Raw genomic sequence first — 26,824 nt, 5'->3', positions numbered from 1 at the left:
TTAAGCCCTTGACTATTTTAAGGAGTACTAGTCAGGAAACTTGCATTTGTCTAGTGTTCCATGATTGGATGGAGATTACAGGTATAAGGAGGAAATGCCTGGAGATGAAGTGCCTTTCTAGTCAGTTCACACTAAAGATGGCCTATCATGGCTGGTATCAATTGTGGTCACCTGAATGATTTTGTTCATCTGTTTGGTTCTGACCAAATAGATGGATCAACTACAGATACGATGAGTGTCAATCTCTCTTCAGCCCCCAGACTTCTCGTGGTGGCACTACTCCTTGAGATCCCTTGTATGTACTTTGGTGTGTGGCTTCTGGTTTGGCTAGGGATAAGTTTGATGAGTCCTGTATAAAGCCCCAGGCTACACATTCAGAAACCAACGTGGAACTTATCTGTTTCTAGGTACATCTGTGCTTACCACAAAGCTCCATGATGAGACAAACTGAATTTAAATGTCAACTATCCATTTATGACATGATTTCCTTCACTTCCTCTCTGGCAGGCAAACCATAATGGTTTCTGTTCCAGAAATCACTATTAACTTAGCAATGCCTTCACCCAATCTGTGACATCAGAACATACCTCGTTTTTCAATGCAAAGTCACAGAAATCAGTGGTCTTAGCGAGTCAGGTCACATGACTCTAGCCTACTAGAGGCTTAGCCAGTGGGCATTGTGCCATGCATACTCCTCTCTAAAGCTTGTGTCACCCCTTATCAAATAGATCGGGTTTGCTACAAAAAGTCACAGCTCAGGCTACTGCTCCATCTTCTCAACAAACAGAACGTTGCTGTCAACAGAAGGCTGATGAATGAGAAAGTAATCCTCTCCTTCAACAGGGAAATAACCATTTCAAATTATAATTAGTTCAGTGACCAGATGAGTGGTTTATTTATGGCAGGAACAACAAGCAACTGAAAAGAAGAAAATTGAAGCATGTTTTTGTGCCTAGAGAAAAATATCCCAGAATATTCACTTTCATCTTCATAGGCTTAATTTTTTCCCAACTTTATTGAGGTCTGATTGACAAATGATGCATATTTAAGATGAAGGATATATACACAGAGTGAAGTGTTTATCAGTAACATGTCAATCATTTTTCAGCATTGATTTCCTTTGTGGCGAAAGCACTTGAGCTTTACCCTTTCAGCAAATTTCAAGTGTATTATATCATTACTCACCACAGTTCCTATTTGTAAATTAGGTCTAAAGAATTTAATTATCTCATAAGTTCATGCCCTTTAATCATCCCCTCCCCAGGATACCCCTACACCCTAAAACCTACCATTCTCTGCTTCTATATGTTTTGCAAGTTGTCCCTAGCAGTGATACATTCATATTTCCCATAGATTCATTATTTTGCCCCTTTCTTTAAAATTCTGTGATATATGTCTTATTACATCAGTCATATAACACATAGTTAAATATTCCATCTTGGGCTGGGATATTCTCAAGTACACAGAAATTCAGCAACATGTTTCTGAACCACAAATAGGTTAAAGAAGAAATCAAAAGAAAAATGTAAAAAGAATCTTTTGAGTCTATTAACATGCTATACCCAATTTTATGAGATGCAGGCATCTGATAAGGAAGTCTGAAATGACAAGTCTGAAAAAAATAGATCTCAAAAAACCAACCAAGTACCACCCTTCAGAGAGCTAGACAAAGATCACTGTAATCTCAACACCAGCAGGAAAAAGGGTATAACAAATCAGAGGTAAATAAGACAGATTAGAAAAGTACAGAAAAGATCAACACATCTAGCATTGTCTCTAAAAATAAGATTGATACATGTTAAAAACTTAAGAACGTAAAATCAGAAATAAAAATAATAAAAATTGATACTACAAAAAGGAAGGGTTAAAGACTATTGTCAGAATCTTGGGTAATTTAGAGAAGACGGATAAGTGCTTAGACATACACAATTTACCAATGCTGAATCATGAAGAGATAGAAAATTTATACAGAGTATAATAGCAATAAAGTTTAATCAGTAATGAAAGTCTTCTATCAAATAAAGGCTTATGAATTCATTCTTTCAATGTATTAAACATGTAACGAAGAACCCTGTCAATATTCCAAAAGCTGAAGAGAATGCTCTAAAAACAATTCAATAAAGTTTCAGGATACAAAACGAACACACAGAGCCCAGGATTTATGTTCCAGAGCTTTCTTTGTCTTAAATATATAGTGGGGAGAAGAAAAGAATCCGCTACCAAGAGTTCTGAAGAGCAAATAAGAGATCCTATCTAAAGCACACAGTCAAGCATCTTAGTTTCTTTCCACAGTGCTGTGATAAATTGCCCTGACAAAGTAACTTGCTTAAGAAAGGTTTGATCTTCAGCATAGAGTTCATAATGGGGAAAGTCAATGTAGCAAGAGGCCAAAGCAGCTGGTCACACCACATCCACTACAGGCAAGCAGGAATGGATGAATGCTTTCACTCAGCCCACTTTCTTCTGGACTCAAGCCAGGGGGACGATGCTTCCTGCTCTTGTATGAGTCTTCTCATTTCAAATGACCCTGTCAACATTCTCCATCATGATACTCCTGGAGACATCTCTCCTGGGTGACTCCTGATGCTGTCAGGTTGGCAGTCAATATTAACATCACACTGAGTCAGCCCTTAATATATGACATGTGTTTGATAGATGTTAGCTCAGCTATGATTATTCCATCATGAGTATTTATCTATATTAAACTTTTTAGTAATTTAATATTTATTAAATATATATCTTAATTAACTTACACAGTAAGATATGTTTTAATTGTATATCTAAACTTACTTTTTAGGAATAAGTTTGATGGAAAAATCTGTTGCATACTATACGTAAAAGAACTAATGCATGCTTAAGTAGTAAGCATGAAAACTAATGCACAATGAAGCAGTCAGGCTCCTTCTATTAGTTGTTATGGGGACTTGACAAACACACTTCATATGATTCATTTCAAGTGATTTGTATGAATTTGAGGATATCACTTAGAACTGGGCACTAGCCCAAAAGGCATGCCCCACAAAAGTCTTCACTTACCAGGAGATTGGGATAGATGTGAGAACATCCTACTGGGACTCTAGGTAAGAGAAATATAGGAGATGGGGAAATAGAAGGATCCAGAGGGTCCTAGAAACCTACAAGAAGAACATCATGATGGGTGGATTGGGGCCCAGAGGTATCTGCTCAAACTACTGCACTAACCAAGGACAATACAAGTAGTAAACATCGAACCCCTACTCTAATCTACCCAATGGACAGGACATTCTCCACAGTTATGTGGAGAGTGGGGACTGACTTTGACATGAACTCTGGTGCCCCATATTTGACCACCTCCCCTTGGCACTCAAAGAAAGGATAAGCAGACTACCAAAATGAGACTTGATAGATAGCCTATGACCATATAGTGGGGGAGAAGGTCCTCCTTGGTCTTAGATCTAGGGGAGGGGAATAGGGTAAAAGCAGGAGGGAGGGAGGAACAGGAGGATACAAGTGATGGGATAATAATTGAGTTGTAATCTGAGTAAATTAATTAAATAAAAATTTTGGAATATTAAAAAACAACAACAAAAAACTACCTCTCTTGATTGGTTGCTGGTGAGAGGCTTTAACAAGGTTTTTTTTTTAATCATTATTTCATGCATGTTTTAGGAAATGCTAAATAAGTTGTGAAGAAATAAACTCACCTTGGAATTTAATTGTATAAGGATAAATTATATGGTATAACATAATCTTCCCACTGTTGGCATATAAGTGGTCTGTCTTTAGATTGCTTAGCAACCTATGACATCATCGCCTGCCACCACCAGGTGTGTGCCACTTACATGCCAGCACTCAACCCAGGGACCTCACCAAGCTACACAGGGCTTCATTCTCAAGGTGTCCATGGCTGCTTTGCACATTTTCAGGCCTTTCCCTTGCATCTCTTCACTCAGATCTTGGTTAGCAGAGACTTCATGGGGAGAGTGCTTGGTCATGTCAATGCTGCTCTTGAAGACTAGGATGGCTTCAGACATCATTTCTGTGTATGTTTTGTTGGATGAGCTAGAAAATCCAGTTGGGTGTGACTCCTAACTCTAGAGGGAGCAAGGGAGTTCAAACCCTTTTCTCAGCCCAAAGTAGAATTAGCTGATATTGATGAATCCAAGGCATGGGTAGCATGTTATAAAGATGAAAATGGCATCATTTTGAGTAAATATATATGTAAATATGTAATATATAAATAAATATATTTATATATATCATACATTATATATTCATATATATTATAAGATATTTATATGCAATATAAAATACTTACATATAAACAGTTTATACAATATAAGTATATAATAAGCAAATATAATAATACATTATTGATATAATATGTAATAACATTATTATAATAGTGGAAGCAGTGGCTTTATTTGTTCTACATATTTTTGAGTTTCATTCTTATATATATATCTTGGTGGCTCATTCCTTTTATTTTTCTAATTGTCAAATGCTGTGCTATCCTGTGGGCTGATGGTGACTTGCACAGTTTAGGAATCCTGAGGTTATTTCACTTGGGGATTTGGGAGCTCTCAGGACTGACACTGTCTGAGCAGGCTTTCACAAATTTTCCTGTGATTACAGGTTTTGTTTCTGTTTTTCTTTTTCTGGATAAATACTTAGGAATGCAAGTTTTCATTCTTGGTGAAAATACTAGTTTTTGAAGAAAGGCCCCACTTTCATGAATTGACTGCACTGGGCTTGTCAACCACATGTGGACTTATTTTTTTCCATTAATCTCTTTGAAGTTGCATCTTATTGTAAGTTTGGTTTGTGTTTCCCTGTGAGAGCAAAGTTGAGCTTCTCATGTGCGTATTTTCTTTTCCCACATTTTTTAAAATAGTGAATTACCTGCGAACTTTCACTATACCTTTTATCATGATGTCTTTCTACTGAGTTAGAGGACTTCTTTGCATATTGTGGCCACACATTACTGGTCAAATACACATGCTGCTCTCACATTCTTTCTACTTTCTCAGGGCATAGGGACTAATCCTCAATGACAGCAATCTTTTCTTTTATTTGGATTTTTTTGTGTTTGTTTATTCACTAAAATACCTTTACTTTCATTGGGGCCAGAGGTTTCCTTCTATTTTCTTTTAGCATATTCATATTTTAAAGTAGAGGAGCTGTCTTTGGGGTGTAAACATTTGGAGAGGAAGAAGGCATAGTGGGCATTTTCTGCATCCACTGCCAGTACTGTAACTTGATACCCAAAAGACAGCTTTGCCACTTCCCAGGGTAAGATAAGGCTTTGCCATTCTTCCTTGTGTCTGAGGTTCCGGGATCCTTGTCGTGGCTGGACCCATATCAACTGTACAATCCACTCAGAACTTGGTTCTGCATTTCCAAGTTTGGAGATGAACTGCCTATAAACATAGTGACAGTGACTTTTCCGGTTCCTCATGATACTTGGGGCTGGTAAATTAACTCTTCTTGGAGGGCTTGAATTTTGTGACCTGAACCACCGAGATGACTGTACTTACTAGGCAAGTCCTAAAGCTTGACTCATGCTAACTTCTGGAGGAGATCCAGAATCCCCCGGAGCCCAGCTTAGGCTTGTTTCCTGTGGCTCTGACAATGTCCATGCCTTGTTCCTTTTTCTGCTTGCTTTGACATTGTGATGGATTTTAACTGGCTGCTACAGACTGACAAAGATCATCATGCGGGGGTGGTGAGGATCTGAGTAAGAGAGATTACACTTCCGCAAGTCTATGGAGGCCTTTGAACATCGGATTCAAGTGCCTGGCAGCTGAAAGGAAAATTAAGTCTTCCAGCACAGAAAGCAACTTCTCAGTTCCGTCCTCATTCCCTTGAAGAGCTTTGCACTATGTTCTTAGAGATATGAGGAGACAGTTCAACTCCAAGAAGAGATTTAGTTTGCAAAGATAGACCATTACTGAGGAAAATTTAGACACGCAATGACCACAACTAAATTTCCTAATACTATCTGAGCGGTCCCCAAGCGTGCACACTTGCGATGATCCACTAAGGTGAATTTTACTTTGAGTCAGCTATGCAGCACTGTCCAGCCTGAAGTCCTTTTGTACATGAAAATCCTAAGATACATGAGCTCTGTGAGTCTGCAGCCTGTAATTAACTCAGTGAGTACGTGAGGTGTGGCACACCTGCCTAACTGAATAACAGCCTATGTAGGAAACTGCTACAGATCACACACACGGGGGACAATGCTGGTGGCTCAGGAGCATCTGCTCATATAGGAACATGACATAATAGTGTGTGCAATCCCTGGCTTCACTCATATGAGATTCCTCAAAGGTTTCACATGCCCACAGACCTGATACTCCTCCCTTTTAAAACGGGGGCCTCATTCTGCCGGACGTGAAGGTGCCTGTATGTAGAAAATCCACTTGAAAGACAGGATGTCACTTGGAGACACCGCATGAAAGGATGGAGGTAACTCAGCTATGAAGGACACAATTATTTCCTTTTCAGGAAATAAAGATGGAACTGGAGATTATCATATTATGTCAAATAAATTAGACCCAGAAGACACATACTGCCTATTTAATATGGCATGTGGAATCAGATTTTAAAATGTGGTACATCCCTCTCTGTTTCTTTGTCACACACACACCCACACAAACACACACACAAGCATACATACACATATTTTAAAAATAGAAAGGGAGTAATTTAGGAAGAGAAAAGGGTCTAGAAGAAACACACATGGGGCAGGACAGGGTAGTAATATATATGGTCAAAATGGATTACGGGACAATATATCAAAATGCCATCACAAAACTTGTTAATTTGCACAATGAATATATACTAAAGATATTTGTTTAAAGCAAGGAACCCCAGGGATAAGCTTGTGCATAGGGTCTTAGATAGCTCATGTGAAGGAGGAGGGATGTGCGTCTATCAGAACGTGCAGGGAGCCATGTGCCAATCAAGCATGGGAGTGGAGACAGGCTGCAAAGCCAGCTTACAGATGTGACAGAGTACTCTAAGCTTAGACTTCAGTAATGTATGTTATATAGATACTTTCCAGATCCTACACATCAAATGAGTAAATTTATTGGTATGAAATTATATTTCAATTCACTTGTGAAACTTTTAAAAATCAGGACAGTGATTTTTGACACTAAGTTAAACCAAATGCATGTGAGGGAGCAGGAACATGGCCCGGCCAGTGAGTGAGCATCCTGAAAGCTTGAGTCAGCTTGATGATGTTTAATGTGATCCAGCCTGGGCTCCCACAGAGAAGAGGACACGTGTGCTTCCTGCCCTCTATTTCCTGGATTCTCCACTGTTGGTAGAGAGCGCTCGTGGAATTCATCCTTTCCTCTCCTCACCACAAATCATTTAAGTAGTAATAGCTGTAAGCATGGGAAAATGCACTCCCAGGCTTAACTAGTCCTAGTGGGACAATTTATAAAAGGAGACTGAAATCTAGACTTTGTGGAGCTCATGAGTGATTGGGCTTGATGGCAAAGAAAAGAGCAGAGAGCAGCAGTGATCAGAGGGTCTGCAGGCAACTGTGGGACTAGGAGTGCCTGAGTAGAGATGACCCGTGAACGCCAAATCTCCTACCCGAATGTTACTGTTCCAAGACTGAAGGAGACTGGTTATCAGTGCTTCCAGAAAGTACACAGGCTACAGATCCTGAATTAACAAGTTCCATATTCAGAGCAAGTTGCTTGGTGGGTCTCTGCCAGATCTCAGAGTAGACAGAATTTAGGGTTAATCGAAAAATAGCCAACCATCATTAGACCAAGATACTGTAAGTAGGTTTTTTCACAATTACACAAATCAACCCACAGCCTGCACCTTCTCCTCACTCTGTGTGTGTGTATGAGTGTGTGAGTGTGTCTATGGAGGTGTGTATGTGGAGGGTTGTATGTGTGAGTGAGTGTGTGTGTGTGTGTGTGTGTGTGTGTGTGTGTGTGTGTGTAGTCAGAAGGGACTTTCTGAAGTAGGAATGAGAGAAACCCAAGACCTCAAGACTAGTGAAGAAGCACTCCCATCCTTCCATGGGGGAAGTAGAGAACAGTGGTGGAACTCTGGTACTTGGTCTGGCGACATTATGACCATTGTTGGCATGTCACTGGATATTTTGGAAGTCAAGAGTAGGGCTCAATATTATGATGAAGACATAAGAAGATACATTAGTAGTAAAAGAAAACTAAGACTGCTGATGATTGATGATAAAAGGATTTTTCGCCTACAAGAACCAAGAGCAAGACGCAAAGTAGATTCATTGTGATGGGGGATTAATTGTGTATCACTGAGTAATGATTGTTCACCAACCTTAAATCATTCCAAGGTTACTTTCAGAGTTTGGCTGCTTTGGTCAGGGGCCTGGAGTTTGCCTGGGTGATCCTGGCTTAGGGTTTTCTAGGTGTGGTGATCACTGTCCCCAGGGCTACAGTCGTCTGAAGTTAATAATGCTGGGGCTTCAGGACTGCTTTGCTAGTGGCATGGTTGATGGCAGGAGGTTACAGTTGTTGGCTTGTCCTCTCCTTTTTCCTGCTCTTCCTTTCTATTTTCCCTCTCATCGCCCCTTCCTTTCTCTCATTTCTTTCTGGTGCTGGGAATGGAAGCCAGAGCCATGCACACATCAAACAAACACCAAGCCAAACTTTTTATAATCTTCTAAGGATATTTATTTCAAAAGAGGTAGAGAAAGTTTGCAGCTATGTTTTGTAAAGTAAATGATGTAAGAAACGGGAGGTCAGAGGGCTTCAAACAGTAGGGGCCTGGCTGAACTGCTGCAAGCAGAAGGGGCCTGGCTGAACTTTGGCAAATAATAGAGGCCTGTCTGAACTCCCTGCTAGCTGAGGAGCCTGTCTCAGGCTGAGCTTTTTCTTTGGTTGAGGGTTTTCAGAAGAGTTCCTTGTCAAGGCTGGATGCCCACTTCTGACAGGCCAGGGCAATTAAACCTGATATATCAAGCTGTGCTCTGGATGGTGGGTCCAGGCTGAGCCACTGCAAGCTGGGTAATCAGATGCCCACAGCTTAGCTAGAACCACATGAGTCAATGTCCATGCAAAGAAAAGAGACACCATCAGATACTTAAATGGAATCTTGCATCTTAGCTCTAAAAACCTAAGAAAGAAATACAACAATATTTGCAGAAATTGCTGAAAGCGCAGACACAATTATTACTGGTGCAGTTTTCATTACAAGCGTATTTCATTGTGAGTGGGTTTTGCACCTGAAATGTCCCCAGATGATGATGCTGTTGGGAGGAGTGACTAGGTTTGCCTTATTATATCCTTCCACCATGATGTTCTGGCCTTGCCTCACGCCCAGAAAAAAAACCAAAAAGACAAAAAAACAAAAACAAAAACAAAAACAAACAAACAAACAAACAAACAAAAAACCGGACTCAGCTAATGATGGGCAGACAGCTCTGAAAGCATGACCCAAATTAAAGGCTTCTGCCTCACTGTAGCTAATTTTCTCAGGCACTTTGTTACAATGACAAAAGTCTAACATGAGGAATCACCAGTTCAGGGGTATTTTCAGGTTCTATTTATAGCAACGACTTAGGCATCACTGATTTATTAAGTACTGGGCAGTGGAGAGGAGTATTCAGCATGCCTCTTCCTTCTTCTGCATAGTTTCACTCAGAGGACTCTGGGATAGCTGTTGGGAAGAGAGTGGTGCAGGTGTCAAACACGAGTTCGAAACCTAGCCCTTATGCGTATCTCCACTGCAGCTCTTCTGCCTGCTCCCCCTGCTGGAGAGAGGTGAGCCCGGGCTTGTTAATGGCATTGTCTCTTACCAACAGCCATTATGTAAAAGGAGCTCCTTAGGCATGTGCACTTTCTTGGAGATGATCTGGTATTTTGCAAGGTCTGTACAGTGATGCACCCCAGAATTGCTTCCAGCCTCTAACAACCCCATCAATTGTGCACTGTTGCATCTCTCTAAAATCTGGCACTGGTGTGAACCATCACTTGATTGAACAAACCTCCTATAAAATCTTACTGAAGATGTACTGCTGTTCAGATGAATTAATCTCTGATTATGGAATTCCTGATTTGATTCAAACAATTTTAGACATTAAGTTGTTTTAGATTTTCTTTAAAAAATTTAGAAAGTTTATGGCTAGAATAAATACCTTTGTGAACCTCCATATGCCTCACTAGGGGACAGCCTTGAGGCAGATTTGTGGCCTCAGATAAGCATTCACTCCAGGCCTCACCATGAATCCTCATATATACCATAAATATAGGCAAGTTGTTTTAAACTTCCCATGAACCCAAATATAATGGGACTATCTGGAAATGTCTAAATTAAGTACAAACCTTAATATTCAAATATACAAACTGTTCTGTTATAATTCCTTATACCTTGTCACCTTATGACATCACATGCTGTCATTTTGAATTTACTTTGTTTCTTAGAAGAAAAGACAGATAAAGTTATTTTCCTGAATTCACTATAAACTAAGAGACAGCAGGAAAATGTGTAGCCATGTTACTCTTAATTAGTAAGACATTTATCCTTAGGCCTTGTCAACCTTTGTCATTCTGAACTCACTATGAACTTGTATAATGTATATATAGATAAGAAATGTTTAGTTTTAAAACATGTAACCTGTTGTATTTTAGAATTGCCCTGTTTTCTGTAATTAATTGCCTTCTTTGACTATGAGGTAATTCCCTTTTCTCAGAAGCATAAATACAGTGACCAACAATAAACATCATTGAAGTTAAGATGCTTAACTTCATCAGCCTTTTCTCTTGGATGTATATGTGTGAGTGGTTTATTTTCTATTTCTCTCTTGTTTCTTATTTCCCTGGGCAGATATTTAGTTTGCAAAGAAAGGCCATCCCCTAGGAAAATTTAGACACACAATAACCAAAACTAAATTATTTGAGCAGTCCCAAGTGTGCACACTGTGTGCATACCTACCTCAAAAACCCTCCTCTCATTTCAGTGTGTGCCCCCAAAGAATGAAATGCACTGTCAAGCATGTGGTGATCCACTAAGATGAATTTCATTGTGTGTGGTGAACTGATTTAGTCGTTGATATTAGCATCTGCTATGCAGCACTGTCCAGCCCAAAATCCTTCTGTACATGAAAATGCTAAGACACGTGAGCTCTGTGAGTATGTAGCCTGTAATTCAGTGAGTAGGTGAGGTGTGGCACACCTGTCAACCAAATAACAGCCTATATAAGAAACTGCTCCTGCTGAGCATGGTGGTGCACGCCTTTAATCCCAGCACTCAGGAAGCAGAGACTGGTGGATCGCTGTGAGTTTGAGGCCAGCCTGGTCTACAAAGTGAGTCCAGGACAGCCAAGGTTACACAGAGAAACCCTGTCTCGGAAAACGAAAAGAAACTGCTCCAGATCCCACACACAGTGCTGGTGGCTCAGGAGCATCTGTTCCTGTAGGAACATGACATGATACTACGTGTGCAATCTGTGGCTTCATTCATATGAGATTCCTCAAGGGTTTCACATGCCCACAGACTCATGGCTCCTCATCAGCTCTCTCAGACAAAGTGGGCATACTTTAGCTTACTGGAGATCTTCATGAAGAGGCCCATCTACAGATCAAAGAGCCTCCTTTCATGGCCCCTCTGAAGTTTTTGGCTAGAAGCCACTTTTACAGCCCTGGCTGTAGGAAAATTGTGGTTAGTTTAAGTTTTCGTCCTTGGCTGCAGTACAGCCTGTCCCTAGAGGAGGAATCTTGGGCTCCCTCTCCTTTTTCTTCTTTCAATTCTGATCAGTTGCCTGAAGAATGAGATCGTAGGCCCAAGAGATAAAAGTGAATGGAGATTCTGCATCCAGTATGAGATCCTACCCTGGACTTTGCCAGAGCAAAGAGAGACCTTGGCAGTTTCTCATTGGGCCCATCCTGTGCAGCTCCATCCTGCCAATAATGAAACAATTCTGTTTAAAGAGCCTTTTAGTGTTCTGGATCTGTTCATCCTGAGATCCATTGCTTGTATTACTAGGACCTACGAGAAGGGAGAACCTTTTGAGAGTCTGTCTTTCTCTCTGTCATAGGATGACCTCATTGGTGATTCTTCCTCCCTGGCAGGACAACCTATAGCAACCCTGCTTTTAAAAATTTATTTATTTATTAATTCATTCATATTACATCTCAATTGTTATCCATCCCTTCTATCCTCCCATTCCTCCCTCTCTCCCACTTTCACTCTATTCCCCTCTCCTATGACTATGACTGAAGGGGACCTCTTCCCCCTATATATGATCATAGGGTATCAAGTCTCTTCTTGGTAGCCTGTTATCCTTCCTCTGAGTGCCACCGGGCCTCCCCATCAAGGGGATGTGGTCAAATACGGGTCACCAGAGTTCATGTGAAAGTCAGTCGCCACTCTTCACTCATCTGTAGAGAATGTCCTATCCCTTGGCTAGATCTGGGTAGGGGTTCAATGTTTGCTGCTCAATGTCTTTAGTCATCAGAGAAATGCAAATCAAAATGATTCTGAGATTCCATCTTACACCCATCAGAATGGCTAAGATCAAAAATTCAAGCGACACCACATGCTGGCGAGGATGTGGAGAAAGAGGAACACTCCTTCTTTCCTGGTGGGAATGCAAACTAGTACAACCACTTTGGAGATCTATCTGGTGCTATCTCAGAAAACTTGAAATAAGGCTTCCTCAAGACCCAGCTATTCCACTCCTTGGAATATTCCCAGAAGATGCACCAGCACACAACAAGGACATATGCTCAACCATGTTCATAGCAACCTTATTTATAATAGCCAGAACATGGAAACAACCTAGATGTCCCTCAGTAGAAGAATGGATAAAGAAACTGTGGTACATTTACACTATGGAATACTACTCAGCTATTAGAAACAAGGAATTCCTGAAATTTGTGGACAAATGGATTGAACTAGAAATGATCATAATGAGTGAGTTAACCCAGAAGCAGAAAGACTCAAATGGTATATACTCACTTATAACTAGACACTAGCCCATGAGACATGTCCCATGAAAGTCTGCACCTACCAGGAAAGTGGGATAAATGTGAGGACATCCTTTTGGGACTCTAGGTGAGAGAAGTATGGGAGAACGGGGAAATAGAAGGACCCATTTGGGCAGATTTGGGCCCAGGGGTCCCGCACAAACTATGGCAGCAACCCTGTTTCTTTTGGTTATCACTGAATAAAACTAAAAATAAAAATAAAAGAGGGAAGGATGTGACTTCTCCTAGGTATGCTGGAGGAGACGGCATTGTGGATAAATGGGGGAGCATAGCCAGAGGCAGGGACATCTGTGACAGTCCACAGTGAACATGGCAAGGCTGAGTTAGGTCATGTGAGGAGAGGGAGAAGGGGAGACAAGTCACCAACTGAGAGGGGTGGCCTGGGCCAAGAGACTGGCCAGAGGGTAAAGAGCAGACAAAAAGGACAAAGGTAATCAAAATGTCTGAATTATATATGCAAGGGCAGCTGGGGGTAGGGCAGCCCAGCCCTTGGGCTGGTGATCTCTAGGGTAGGGGACAGGGTATGCCAGCCATACTCTGTAACAGGTAGGGACTAAGGAATGCCTGGAGGTGGGGGTGGGAGTGGGGGAGACCTGGCTGCCAGCATCCAGTTTGATATGTTAATGAGCACCCCAATTAGCCATTTGTCCTGTGTTTGAGACCTATCAATCCCACCTTGGAAAAGTTGTCAGGCCAAGCATCTGGGGAGATGTGGCTTCTATACTACCCTGACCTCTGAGGCCCCAGGATTCCCTATTTTCACCTACTGTATGTATTTTTGGACCATAAGTCTCACTTTTCCCCTCAAAAGTGTGAAGGAGAATTAGGGTGTGCCTCATGGTCTGATTGCTGTTTTAAGTGTTTTTCTTGTATTACTGCTCTAAAAACTTGGTGCATCTCATGGTCAGGTGCATCTTATAGTCCAAAAAATATGGTAGCTGTTCTATGCCCATGTCACAAATTCTGTGAATCAGGCTCCTTTATTTATGACATCTAGTCATTTTTCCTGATTGAACTGTCACTTGCAGAGATTTCCCCACTCTAGAGACCCATATAGATCTTGAATCTGTAATCTAATATACCTTTCATTTTGGAGGCTGACTCTGATGTTTCCTGGGAAGTCCCTAAGGGAAACTTGTGTATTGTTCCAGAGTCACTCAGCTGCTAGGTATGGAGCTAAATTCATACTTTACGTTATGGTGATTTGTGCATGTGTGTGAGTGGTGTGGTGTGTGTGTGTGTGTGTGTGTGTGTGTGTGTGTGTGTGTGTATGTGTGTAGGGGTTGGGGGAGTAGGGCAGTAGGAGAGTAAGGGGCTGGGGGTGTGGCTGAAACATTTGCAAGGCCCAGGAAGTTTCCTTTGCTTTGGCAGGGAGAGAAGGGGAGATCAAATTTGGTAGTCACAGTAAAAATTTGAGAAGCGTTTAAGTGTCAGCAACACATTGCTTAAGAGAAATGTAGAAAAACTAAATAACTCATTAGTTATAGTACAAATTATGCTTCTAAAAATGTACTCCAGATACAGAAGGAAGGTGTGATATGCTTGAAGGGGTAAATTGTTTGACATTAGTTGTCCTGGGTACACTACTTTTAGTTACTTCTTCCTAAGTAATTCAAGGCAGCCCTGTGTTTGTCTTTTTTTCAATAATACAATGCTACACTAAATGCTTGCTCAATAAACAAATAAATTACAAATTAGGTACTGGAAACTTCAAGCACTGATTGATGCAGAAGGATTTTTGTTTGTTTGTAGATATTAAGGAAATCTGGTGTTTGGCATTTGGTTCATGGTAAGAGGAGTAGCAGGGGTCTGGGGGAATAATCAATAATTAACTACTGCAGGTTTACTCTTTGAAGACATTCCCTGAAAATACCTCATTTTGCAAAAAAAATTCTTTTTTCTTTTTAGTTTTTAGCAAACCCTTTGATAGTCCTTGAATATACAGAAGGTTATTGTGAACGAATGCTATCGCAGTGCTTAGATTTAGACATAAGTTGAAATGTAAGAGTTAGACTGGTTTGTAGTGACACATTTTATAATTAATGGGTTTTCTGTACCTGATTTTGGAGTCCTAGAATGCCCAACTGCTCACTGTAGAACTTGGGAACCTTGAAGCTTGGTGTCCAGTGAGCACCTCTGCAGATTCCCTCGTGTTACTGAGCACGGGGAGATAATGATGGTAGCGGTGCTTTTATATTGATGAGCTTTGTAAGTGCACATGCTCTACACAGCCATTGACTTTGTGGCTTCTGTAGAAATGGGCTGCACTGAACGTGCCATGGAAGATTAGGTATAACTGTAACTCTCCACGGTTAATTAATAGTTGTGACCTTCTTCAGTTCCTTGTTGTTGCTATCAAAGTGTGCTAAGTACCGAGACAAGAGGCAGCACATCTGACATCAGAATCATGCTTAGATTGCACCTTCCTGACCAGTCATCAGACTAACAGAAACTAATGTGTACCAACAATGTAATGTGGGAAAGATTGCATAAGCTGCTTAAACCTCCATACCTTTATTTATAAAACAAGAAGAATGTTACAGTCCATATTACAGTGGCTTTAAGGATCTAATTCAGTAATCACACATGGGAGCCATGTAAATCACAGGGAACAAAACCAATATGATGAGGTATTCCTAATGTGCAGAGAAATAAATGTGAGATTTTGGACACACTGACCAATATGAACCAGAGGATTTGTGACTTCTTCAGACTTGTTGCCTAGAATTTCAGGGTGGCCTGTCAGTTCTTCTTTTTACCCTGCCGTGGTCTTTGCCCAAGTCCATTGCCAGTAGGCATGACCTTCACCCTGGTGAGTTGCATATAAACATGACGAAGAACAGGAGGAGGTGGACCTTGAGCTGCATCTCTCCTCCCAGGACATGTCTGTCTACGTGACGATCTAACTAGGGAGCTCTCCTTGACCCAATTGCTATTTTATGAGCTAAAAGAAGATGCAACATGTTCCAATTTTAAAAATTTGAAAAATGGTAAAGAAAGGATATAAAATGTTATACAAATCTCAAGTAACAGCAGAAATGTATCAGCTTCTCATTTAAGAGTTTTTAAACTGGCATATTTGTTAGTTTTTATTTCCTTCAAAATTATAATTATAAGCTAGAAACTATCACAGAGTTTAACCACATACACACACAAAAAGAACAGTCCAAGTTTCATGCTAAAATGAAATATAAAGCCTTGGAATAGTAAGACTTTTGCATTTATTGGGGTAATTCTCCAAAATTTATGAAACAAATATGGCAAATGTATTATCTATCACTAAGAATAATAATTACAAATTTACTGTGTCTTCTACATGCCAGGTCCTTGTTACACAACATGAAATAGCAGTTCTGTAAATAGTTCAAATCTCCCAATTGGCTATTTACTTGACCAATGTCTGCTACAAATTTCTGAGTTAGTGATACACGGGAAGAGACAAGTTTTATATAAGGTACTCAACTATCTGAGCTCATGAAGATATTAAAGTACAAGTCATTTACACTTTCTGAGTTTTCATTTCATCTGGTAAGTAAAACTAGTAACAAGTACCTTGCAGAATGACACATTTAGTTCAAGTCCTGAGATACTGAGATACAGTCATGATCAGAGTGGGAATAATGAAAGGAGATTTTATTTCAAATCTGTGAGCACTGAGGTACTACACAGTAGCTGTGTGGTGAATGCTCACTCAGTTTCTTACCACGGACCTCATCTAAATGACAACTTTTAAAAATATTTATTTATTTACTTTTTATCTATCTATCTATCTATCTATCTATCTATCTATCTATCTACCTACCTATCTACCTATCTATCTATCTATCTACCTTGTGTGTTAGATACACACATGTGCATACATGCTGTGGCACACATGTAGAGGTCAGAGGATAATTTAAGGGAGTTAGTGCTTTCCTTCTACAATGCAAGTTCTGTGGATTGAACTTATGTCATCGAGCTTGGTGGCAAGCACCTTTAACTACTGATCCATCTCATTGACCTTCAGATAACTTCTTTTCCTCCTAAAAATAGCTCCCAGAAATCATTAGTCATCAATTACATGTGACCATTTTATTTTGACAATAAATGAGCTGTACGTCTGACAATAGGGCTGATCTATGCCTTTCGTCATTGCATACCCAGTACCCTGTCTCTGAACACAGGACCAAACCACAGAGAGCATTGCTACAGACCCAAGATTATTCTCAATATTTATAGTTCGGTAGCCAGTTGGCTTCTACTCCTGACCTTGCTGACTGAGCTTGACATTGAGAAGAAAAACTGCAACATGTCTGTTTGTTATAAGGCCCATTCTGGAAGCACTGTGTATCTGGAATTTTCTGTGTATTCTCTTACTTGTGTCAGGAATCAGGGCCCTAGATCTGAGGGGAGAGTGGCTGAAACAGATCCATCCATCTGAGAAGCAGTGGATGTGGAGGGTACACCGTGCTCTCCATGGAATCCCTTTCTATGCCCACGCATCCAAGCCCAAACAAAACAGAAGACAGAGTGTAGTCTCTTTGTTTTTTGTCATGGCCTCATTCTGTGACCTGTCAGCATCTAGCATCTGTACCTCATGATGGAGATTGCCCTTCATGAAAGCAATGATGTGGAGAGGTGGAAAGCAGAGGCCTGTAGTGCCTGTGAAGAAAAGAATTTTTATTTGGAAAGAAGTAGAGCTTTCGAGTGTGCAAAAGATGATTGAAGTAAGCTGAAACTTTGTTTTTGTTTTGACAGTTTGTGCAGATTGTGTGGTTACCAATGCAGTAGGGATGGCATGAGAAAGCACATAAATAATTATGTCTGCAAAACTGGGAGCTCTTCTGGGGTGCAAGCTGTAGGCCTGAGTGTAAATGGAGATCCTCATCCTGGAAGGCTGCATACATACATCATGCGTGACAGGAGGGAATGCAGCTGCTGGGGGCAGGCTTATTTGCAGGCCTGTGTGTGGGCAGATCCATTTCGAGGAAACTCCCTTAGCATTCGAACACTCTCAGGCTATACTTTGTTACAATCAACTTAATGGAATCAAATGAAGCCCACGCCAGACCAATATTCCAAACTGTCTAAATACAAAAGTGTGGAAATGTGGTGGCAGATAATACTCAGATTGTTCTGGCATGGAAGCTAACACAGACACTTGTAAGAGGGAGCCACTATACTGCCAGAAAATCCATCTGCCCTTGTTTTTCATTCACCCTTGAAACTGTCCCAATGGACTGGCTCTTTCTCTACTTCTGAATAAAAGCAATCTGAACATTGGATGTGACATGGGCTTTCTGTGGTCACTCTTGAGTTGAGATCAGGCTCTTCTTGCATATCAAATCATGTGATGATGTCACTGCAACAGTTGAAGGTGATCTGCTCCGAGCAGCACCCAAAGCCCGACATTGACCAAATTAAACAGCTTTGCCATCGCTGTGATAGAGACTGATGCTCGGGCAGAGCACACAGCCTCTTCCTGCCAGGCTCAGTGCACAAGAGGAGCAACTGAGAGAAGAGAGAGAGAGAGAGAGGTAGGCTGTTGTCCCCAGACTCCTAAGGTCAGGGTTGTCCTTGTGTGCCAGGCTCTTCTGTGGTTGGCCGGATGCTCTCTGGTCCCTTGAATAAACCCCTGGGACACCCTTTGCTGCCCATTCCCAAGCCTTTGTCACAGCCGTTTCTCACTGTATTATCTGTGGAGCTCCTCTGCCCTGCCAGGCCACCTCCTTAGGCAGTTATGCTTATTTCTGGATCCTGGGGTGATATAACTCTTTTCAACATGAAAGCATCAACAGCAAATTCACCACCACTCAGAATTTGAGACCAGTTCTGTGGGTAAAGGTGCAGGCAGGCAAGGCTGAGGACCTGGGTTCCATCTCCAGGATCCACAGGGTACAGTGAGAGAACGGATACTAGTAGTTGTGTTGTCCATCTACATGCATGCACGTATCCCATCACCCATGAAATACATAGTATAATTAAAAAGATCTGAAAATACCAAGCAATCTGAAGATGGAATATATAAAATAGATAATATCATAAGGAGAGAACAAAATAGAGCATTAGACAATATCCAACCAGAGGAAAGGCATTTCAGTAGATACTAGCAAGGGCATTTCCTTTTCCTCTCTGAGGTTCACTCCCTTCACAAATGACTGTTCATGCCTTGCGCTGTGGTTGGCTGATTTCTTTTCGTGTGAGCTGGTGTTGATTAGAATGGCCATGACTAACAGAAGAAGGCCTAAGGAAATCTTTCTGAAGATGTAGGGCCAGTCACCATGGCTCTGACCCTTCTTGAGCAAGAGGGCGGGAGGAGTTAGCATGAGTGTGAGGAGAGAGGACAGGTCATCGTAGCACTGTGGAACAACTCCGCCAGAGGGGGCCAGGAGGGAAAAGTAAAAATGGGCCGATTCTAGACAGAGAGCTAGGGTGAGGCGCTGGGAAAGATGGGTTTCATGCTACTATGTGCTTCTAAATCTCAAAGTGGGAAAAGCTCTTCTTCCCTCCTGGTGACTTACGCTTGCTGCCCAGTCTTCTGTTTGCTCCAGGTCACTGTATGGTGGCTGTTGGGACACAGATTTTGGGGGAGGTTTTCTATTAGACTCAACTTTTGGAAAATTATCTTGAGACCAGTGAGGAGGAAAGTACTGTATGGGATAAGGGGTAAAGGAGGCATCAGAAAAAAAATGTGGGGTCCTCAAGACTAAGACCCTTTTCAGTAAAATGACAACCTTGTGCTCTTCAGGATGTTTCATGTTGACACTGGTTCTTAGGGGTGTTGGTGTTCAGGGCAGCACCCTGGGATCATCTACAAGAGCCTACCAAACCCTTTGCCATTTCCCTTCATGCATAGGGCGAGAAGATTCCAAACCCTTCCATTACTGGGATGTGGGGATAGGTCAGGACCAGCTGTCTCTCCCAAGACAGCCTTTCTGCTAACCATTTTCTCCTTGTATATTGTGTTGAGGGTTGGTTTTCAGGATAGAGCTCACTGAGGCAGATGCCAGTCAGTCAGTCAGCATCTTCATGACTGACTGGCGGGCTGAGGCACATTGTCTCAGTGCTGCCTCAGGACAGCCCTAAGGCCCAGCTTTGCCTTAGCTGAGCAGTCTCCTTAGTGTGGTGACAGCAGGTTGGAGTTTATCTAGTATGTCAAGCTGCACTAAATGCCACAAGAGACCAGAACCTCTGACTCAGCAGATGCTTTTCTCTTATGGCCAATTGAAATGACACACATCTTATCCCAGTATACGATGACAAAGCCATCAGTAGAGTCCCTTCCTAAGACAGCCACTGATCAGTTAGCTTCAGATCTGTTCCCAGACCTCCAACTCTACTGTTTTTCCTCATTTTTCTCACAGGGCAGCCATGGAGGCTTCAGGACCCAGGGTAGCCATCTTCCTGCACATACATACTGTTATGACTACCAGCACATCAAAGGTTAAAAATTTTTTCTTTTAATTGTGCTTATTTTCATGTAACGTACTGTTGCTTTAAGTCAGGGGAGAGGTTAGTGGAGGAAAGCAAACAGCTCAGCTGAGGGCCTACACACACACACACACACACACACACACACACACACACACACACACACATTTTTATGCACATGGCTTAAGAGGAAGAAACAGGCTCATTGGGAACCTATGAATGAGAGCTGCTGCTGCTGCTCCTGCTGTTGTTGCTGCTGCTGTTGTTGCTGCTGCTGTTGTTGTTGTTGCTGCTGCTGCTGTTGTTGTGGCTGTTGCTGTTATTGTTGTTGCTGTTGCTGCTGCGTGGAGATGGGTTTTCTGCTTCCACAGAGAAGTCTCAGATTTTTCTTTGGACAAGGACTCTTGCATCACTGAGAGCAATCTCTTTTGTTTAATCTCAGTTTTTGATATTAATTGCTTCTACAAGATGTCATCTCAAGTTTCCCAGTTACCATTTGGTTGACTATAGCACACAGTGGCCCAGCCAAGACTGTGTCTTGGGGCTGGAATTTTACAACTTCTTCCAGGAGTACACTTAGCGTAGGTGCACTTTTCTATGTATATATTACACTTCTGTTTAAAAGCTTCTAAAATGTGTTTATGCTTTGCCCTATCTACAACCTAAATGAGAGGTGGGCAGGCAGGGATTTCTCAGGAAGACTTGCCTTGTGGCATCTCTGGGTCTTATATAAAGATTTCTGTGGTTGTTTCTGGGCTTAGTGGATGGAAATAACTCTGCCCAGAGAGTCAAGCAAGCATGGCAATCCAGAGAGGTAGCCTGAATTCACCACACAGTTTTAAGGATCAAAGAGTTCTAAAAAGTTATTCTAGAACAGTAACATTGTTAACATTCTCTCAACAAATAAAGTCACTAGTTCCACATCTATTCATTGTAGAAACCCCAACATGAACTCTGCTCTAGGTCAGCATATCCTCAAGTGGGCTGTTAATTCCTACTTTCTTACACAGTACACAGACAGCCCCGCAGATGTGTAGAGGTCACCAGCAGCCTTCCTAGAAGATCAGTCACATACATGGAAAAACTACTACAACTGGGACATTAGATCACAACATTGCAGAAAACAGGAAAGTGATGCTACCAAGGCCCAAATGGTACCTGTTTGTCTACAGTGAAGAATCTCACAATCTCACAGTCAAATGTAGCACTGGCTGGGGTTCTCAGAAAGATGCCCTGTCCTAATGCAATGTTTGGCTAAATATAAAGATATTTAAGTGCAAGAGTAGAAATGCTCAAAGTATTTCCAAGTAACTTATTCCAGAACAAAGCCCAAGAATATGTGTGGTGTATAACATCCTATGAGCCACATCTCACATCAATCATGAGTCAATAATTAGTTCATAACTATAGGTTAGCATGTCTCATTGATTTGAAAAAAACAAATTAAGCTCAGCAAGAGCTGTCATAGATGTTAGAATTAATAGACAGGGTATTAAAATAACTATAATAGCTAAGTAAAATTTGTTGAATAAAGCAAAGACAGATAAGGCTCAAACTGCACTCTTAGACATAGAGATGATACTGTCCAGGGCAAAAACTAGAGTGAAAGGTAGATTGGATGTGTAAAAAACAACAGTCAAGTCACTTAAGAAAATTCTTCAGGGGCCAGAGTGGTGGCTATGTTGGTGAATTCCTGTGTAAACATGTGGATCTGAGTTTGGTTCATATCACCACATGAAAGTTGGGCACAGAAGGTGACACCAGGGTAGAGGCTCAAGACAGGTAAAGCCCTAGGGGTTGCTGACCAGCCAGATTCAGTGAGAAATCACATCAAAGAAATGAATTAGAGAGCAACTGAGAAAAGATAACTATTGCTGACCACAGACCTCTACACACATAACACATGTAGCCACATGCACACACATGAACACATACATACCACTCGCACACACACTAATACAGCAGTAAACTGTGTGACAACATGAAGCAACTATATGTGTCTAATGAGTTTTTAAAGGACAATACAGAGAGGAACGGGGTCATAGAACTGCATCTGGAGACATAGTGATAAAAATGTTCAGATTTCAGAGTATCTGTAGACTGGTACTTGCAGTGATTTCAATGACCCCTGAGCAGAAGAAATGGCTAGAAAATGATGTCAATGTGGAGTAAAATCAAGTTGTTTACCTGTTGCTAATGAGACCATCTTAGACTTACCCGAAGGATAGCAGACACTCGTACAATAGACGAGTGAGGTGGGAGAACTTTCTGCTGTAGACAGAGGATGCAGAGGATATATCCCCTTTAGATAAAAACAGTAACAGTGCCTACACATAGACTTTGGAGTCTACAGGGTCAGTGAGATGGAACAATGGGTAATAAGATTATCAACCCTACTTGATAATCTGCCTCCTTAAATTGTCCTTTTATGTCCACACAGGCACCAATGCACAATGTACCTACCTACACACACACACACACACACACACACACACACACACACACACACACCACAAACACAAACCCAAACACACATACAAATATAATTTTTAAAATTCCCAAACTACACCTTTTAAAAGCAAAGGCAAAATAAAGGCTTCTAGCATGCACAAAACCTGGGGAGATTAATGACCAGAAAAGCCAGTGCATGAAGCATATAGGAAATCCTTAAGGCAATGGGAAAATGGTAACATGGAATAAGGAAGAGTCACAAAGAAGCAGAAGTATGAGGGCAAATTGTGTGCAGGCGACTGTACACCTTCATGGAGTTCAGCCCATTTTCTTTGAACGTGCTGAACCAGGCAGAACCATACCAGTCACCTCTTTTCCCTCTGACACCCCTCCCAACAGCTCTGTTCTATTTCCTGGATGAACCCAGAGCACACAAGTAAGTCTTCTACAGAACTTCCCATTAGGTCATATCTATCAACATAAAAACACAAATACTCTCACCAAGTGAATATTTTTACAAGAGGCATTTATATACTTCAGTGAGCTTTCGCTACAGGACAGAAGCATAGGGCTTGGCAGTCTACATCCTCCTTTTCTGGACACTCTGTTTCCAGCATCCTGCAGAACAGTGATACATTTGTCCAAACTGACTAATGTACCTGCTGGTGACATCACTCTCACCTGTATTCTGTGCTGACATATGGTCAACTTGGTGGACAAATGCATAATGCCGTGTTTTCTTCTTGAAGGCTGAATAATGTGCATACGGTGCATACACTGTGACTCTTTAGTCATTTTAGGTTGTTCTTATCATTACAAAAATCCCACAGCTGTCATAGTACTTAGGAGTAGAATGCTGAGCAATTTCTTATACACTTGACTATTCAATAAGCTCCTTTGATGATTGATGGAGCCTCGATGGTGTGATTTCCCTTTTGTTTCCTCATCTTACTCCATATATTATTGTTTTCTTCTAAGAAAGAAAAACCCAATAACCCAATTAAGAAATGGGGCTCAGAACTAAACAGAGAATTCTCATCAGAGAAATATTGAATGGCTGAGAAACACTTAAAGAAACGCTCAACTTCCTGTTTCATCCATTTCTCCTTTTTATTTCTTGTGCACCAGATTGAGCTCCTTTTTACTTCTTTTTTCCTCTGTAATTTATAAGTTAGCAAGTTTATTTGTATTATGAAGCTAATACTTTCAATTCTTTTATAATAGTCCCTAAGGAACTTTTAGAAGTGATTGTGCCAGTCTAGACGTGGAAGGAGGAAGTCATACTTTTTCAGAAATCAGATGTGCAAGAAGGGACCAATGCAGGGCCCAGAGCCGGAGTGGGGGCTGACAACCACTTTGGACTTAAATATGGTTATAAACTAGGGGGTGGGGAGCAGAGGAAGCCAGAGTATGTGCGGTCCTCAGTGAATGTGTGTCATTGACAATGGGCATGCCATGTCTATTGCCTCAGATTCATAAGAATATGGCAGCTCCCTCCCACCTCCTCTGGAGTGAGGCTCAAATGGACAACAAAGCCTTCCTCTGGTCCATGGAAAAATGTCCATCACCGCCAACTCTCCTTGAATACTTACAGTCTGAAAATGTACCACACAGAAACTGCTTCTAGCAAGGTTAGGTAAACCTGTCCCCTCTATCTATCTGTGCACCACAAACCCTATGCCCTCATCTATCTGTGTGCAATACCCCTGCCTCCTTGTTCAGCTGTATGCAGTAGCCCTATACCTCTCTGTTCAACCCCATATAATGAACACACTAAGCTTCCAGGTGCTGAGGTTTCCTTATCAGAGAGTACAGTCTACCTGATCCCTTTTCTGTGTGTCCATTTGTGTCTCTATTTGTCATTTCATCATTGCAGTCAGATCAAATCCCTGGAAACTGTGCAAGGATACAGCAGCGTAAACCATCCCGGAATGTGAAAGAGAGGCCAACCTGACAGACAGTGCAAATGATTTCTTCCGCTGCCACATAGGGATGAGGATTTGGAGTCCGGTGCAGAGGCCGCTCCACTGCCCTGTGATGCTGGCTTCTGCCGCACTGGATCCTGGAACTGTAGACAGACGGGAGATTTATTTTGAAGGAGGAGCTGGAAGCATCTGGTATACACAGAACTGTTAGCTGCTAGCTAAGAATAAGAATCACCTGAACAGCATTAAGAGGAACACTTAAGAAAAATATCTCCTTTCTTGTCCTCATCATCCTGCTTTTGCGTTCTGCGTTTTATCACCCTTTAAAGCCATACGATATTTTTCTTTCTTAAAACCCATTGTTGTGTTGCATTCTTTATGCCTCTATATATAACATTTAGTTTCATCTGATCACAACCTTGGGACCTAAGCAATGCAGATTTTCTTATGCATAAAAAGCCACAAAACTTCAGAGAGAATAAACTGGCTTGTTTCATGATTACCTAGCAAACAAGCTACAAATTATCAGGCTGTTCTTCTGCAGCATAGCTCAGCCCACTCTGGTAGAAACAGATTTGACAAAGGACCTCCACTTTGTTCTGTTCCTTTGTTTTTCTTCAGCAGTACATCATTCCCCAGTATTCTGATTTCTGTTACTTCATAAAGAAAGGGGGCTTACTTTGCTCCCAGTTCAAGGAAATGATGGGGGCGCTTGTGAGGGACAGATTACATGGTCCCCATAGTGTGATTCACAGGATCCGGGTCACCCTGACATAATAATCCTTGGGACAGAACTAGCCAGGGGCCCCTGAGAATGACAACAGTCCCTTCTGTAGCAGTGTCTCATAACTTGCCAATAGGCTACACTCAGAGCTGCTGGCGCAGGGAAGCAGAACAAGGTCTTTTTCTCTCGATCCCTTCAAGACCCATGTAGGAACTTATTCCCTAACGTGTTGCTTTGCAATGTATAGAAATGGAACTCTCAGCGCCAAACGTTTGTCTCTGTTGGTAAAAATTCTTGCCTAGCATTCACGAAGCCCTGAATCTGATCCACGGCACTAATCCACTGAGTGTGGTGTCATAGGCCTGTGACCCAGGACCTGGGGGGGCAGAGGCAGGGGGATCAGAAGTTGAAGATCATCTTCTGCCGTATAATGAGTTTGAAGACAGTGTGGGCCACAAATAGAACAAAGCCTTACACAGAAAACAAAAACAAACAAATGAACAAACCTAAAAAAATAAAAAGCAAACAAAGTCAAAAACCAAAAAACCAAACAAAAAAAAACCCCTCATAATTCACAAAACAAACCATCAGAAAATACTTCTTGAGTTGTTGGAAAATTCCACATGGAGAATCTTAAGTAGCCAGTGATGCCCACAGATGGGAACTCGGGGGACAAGGCTGAAGTAGTAAAGATACTTTAACAATTAATGTACCTTGAAGAAGCTAAATGCCACGAGTCTGACTTAGTCATCATTACGTCCAGCTCTCCAGCTCTTAGCTAGTTTCTGCATAAAAGCACACGTTTCCCTGAAATGTGCTGTTTGTAATCCTGTCTTCAAGCAGTGGACAGACATCTATTTTTTTTTTTGTCAGAAGGTATGGTAGATGAGTGAGAATAACAGTTTATGAATCATATGGTGTCCTGCCAGACTGCTGTTAATTTTCCTGTTTAAGTCATTTAACCAGGAGTGGCTTGGTACTACAACCGCTCCTCCAGACACTCCACCATGCCTGGTGCTCAGCATAAATTTAGGTAAACACTGTCCACTCTGGCTCTCCTGTGCCCCACAGTCAGCTTCTCATCAGGAACCAAGCAGGCTGGGTTCCCCAAAGGACCCTTTTCTCCTCAGAACCTCCCACAGGCACCTTCACTGTGAGACCTCCTCAGGATATCTGTGAGGGTTACCTAGATGTCAACAGAATATTGACTCACCTGGAAGAGGGGCCTTGGGCATGCCTATGGAGATTATGTTGATTACCTAAATTGATGTGGGAACATGCATTTTTTTACTGTGGGAAAAACCCTTCTCTGAGCAGGGTATCTTGGCCTGTCTAAAGGG

At 41.6% G+C, this 26,824-nt stretch overlaps 1 long non-coding RNA gene across 1 annotated transcript; it reads right to left on the bottom strand.

Moving 5' to 3' along the window:
- Positions 1 to 8,636: 8,636 nt before the first annotated feature.
- Positions 8,637 to 24,876, bottom strand: LOC311605995. The gene is made up of 2 exons (XR_014782149.1): positions 24,786 to 24,876; positions 8,637 to 9,645 (listed from the first exon to the last, which is right to left on the bottom strand). It is a non-coding gene; the product is annotated as an uncharacterized lncRNA (long non-coding RNA).
- Positions 24,877 to 26,824: the final 1,948 nt, after the last annotated feature.

Source organism: Acomys minous, assembly GCF_964271855.1.
Source record: "Acomys minous genome assembly, chromosome: 9".
Lineage (NCBI taxonomy): Eukaryota > Metazoa > Chordata > Mammalia > Rodentia > Muridae > Acomys > Acomys minous.
The sequence above is the reverse complement of the archived record's forward strand: the minus strand, read 5'-3'. Positions and strand labels throughout refer to the sequence as shown.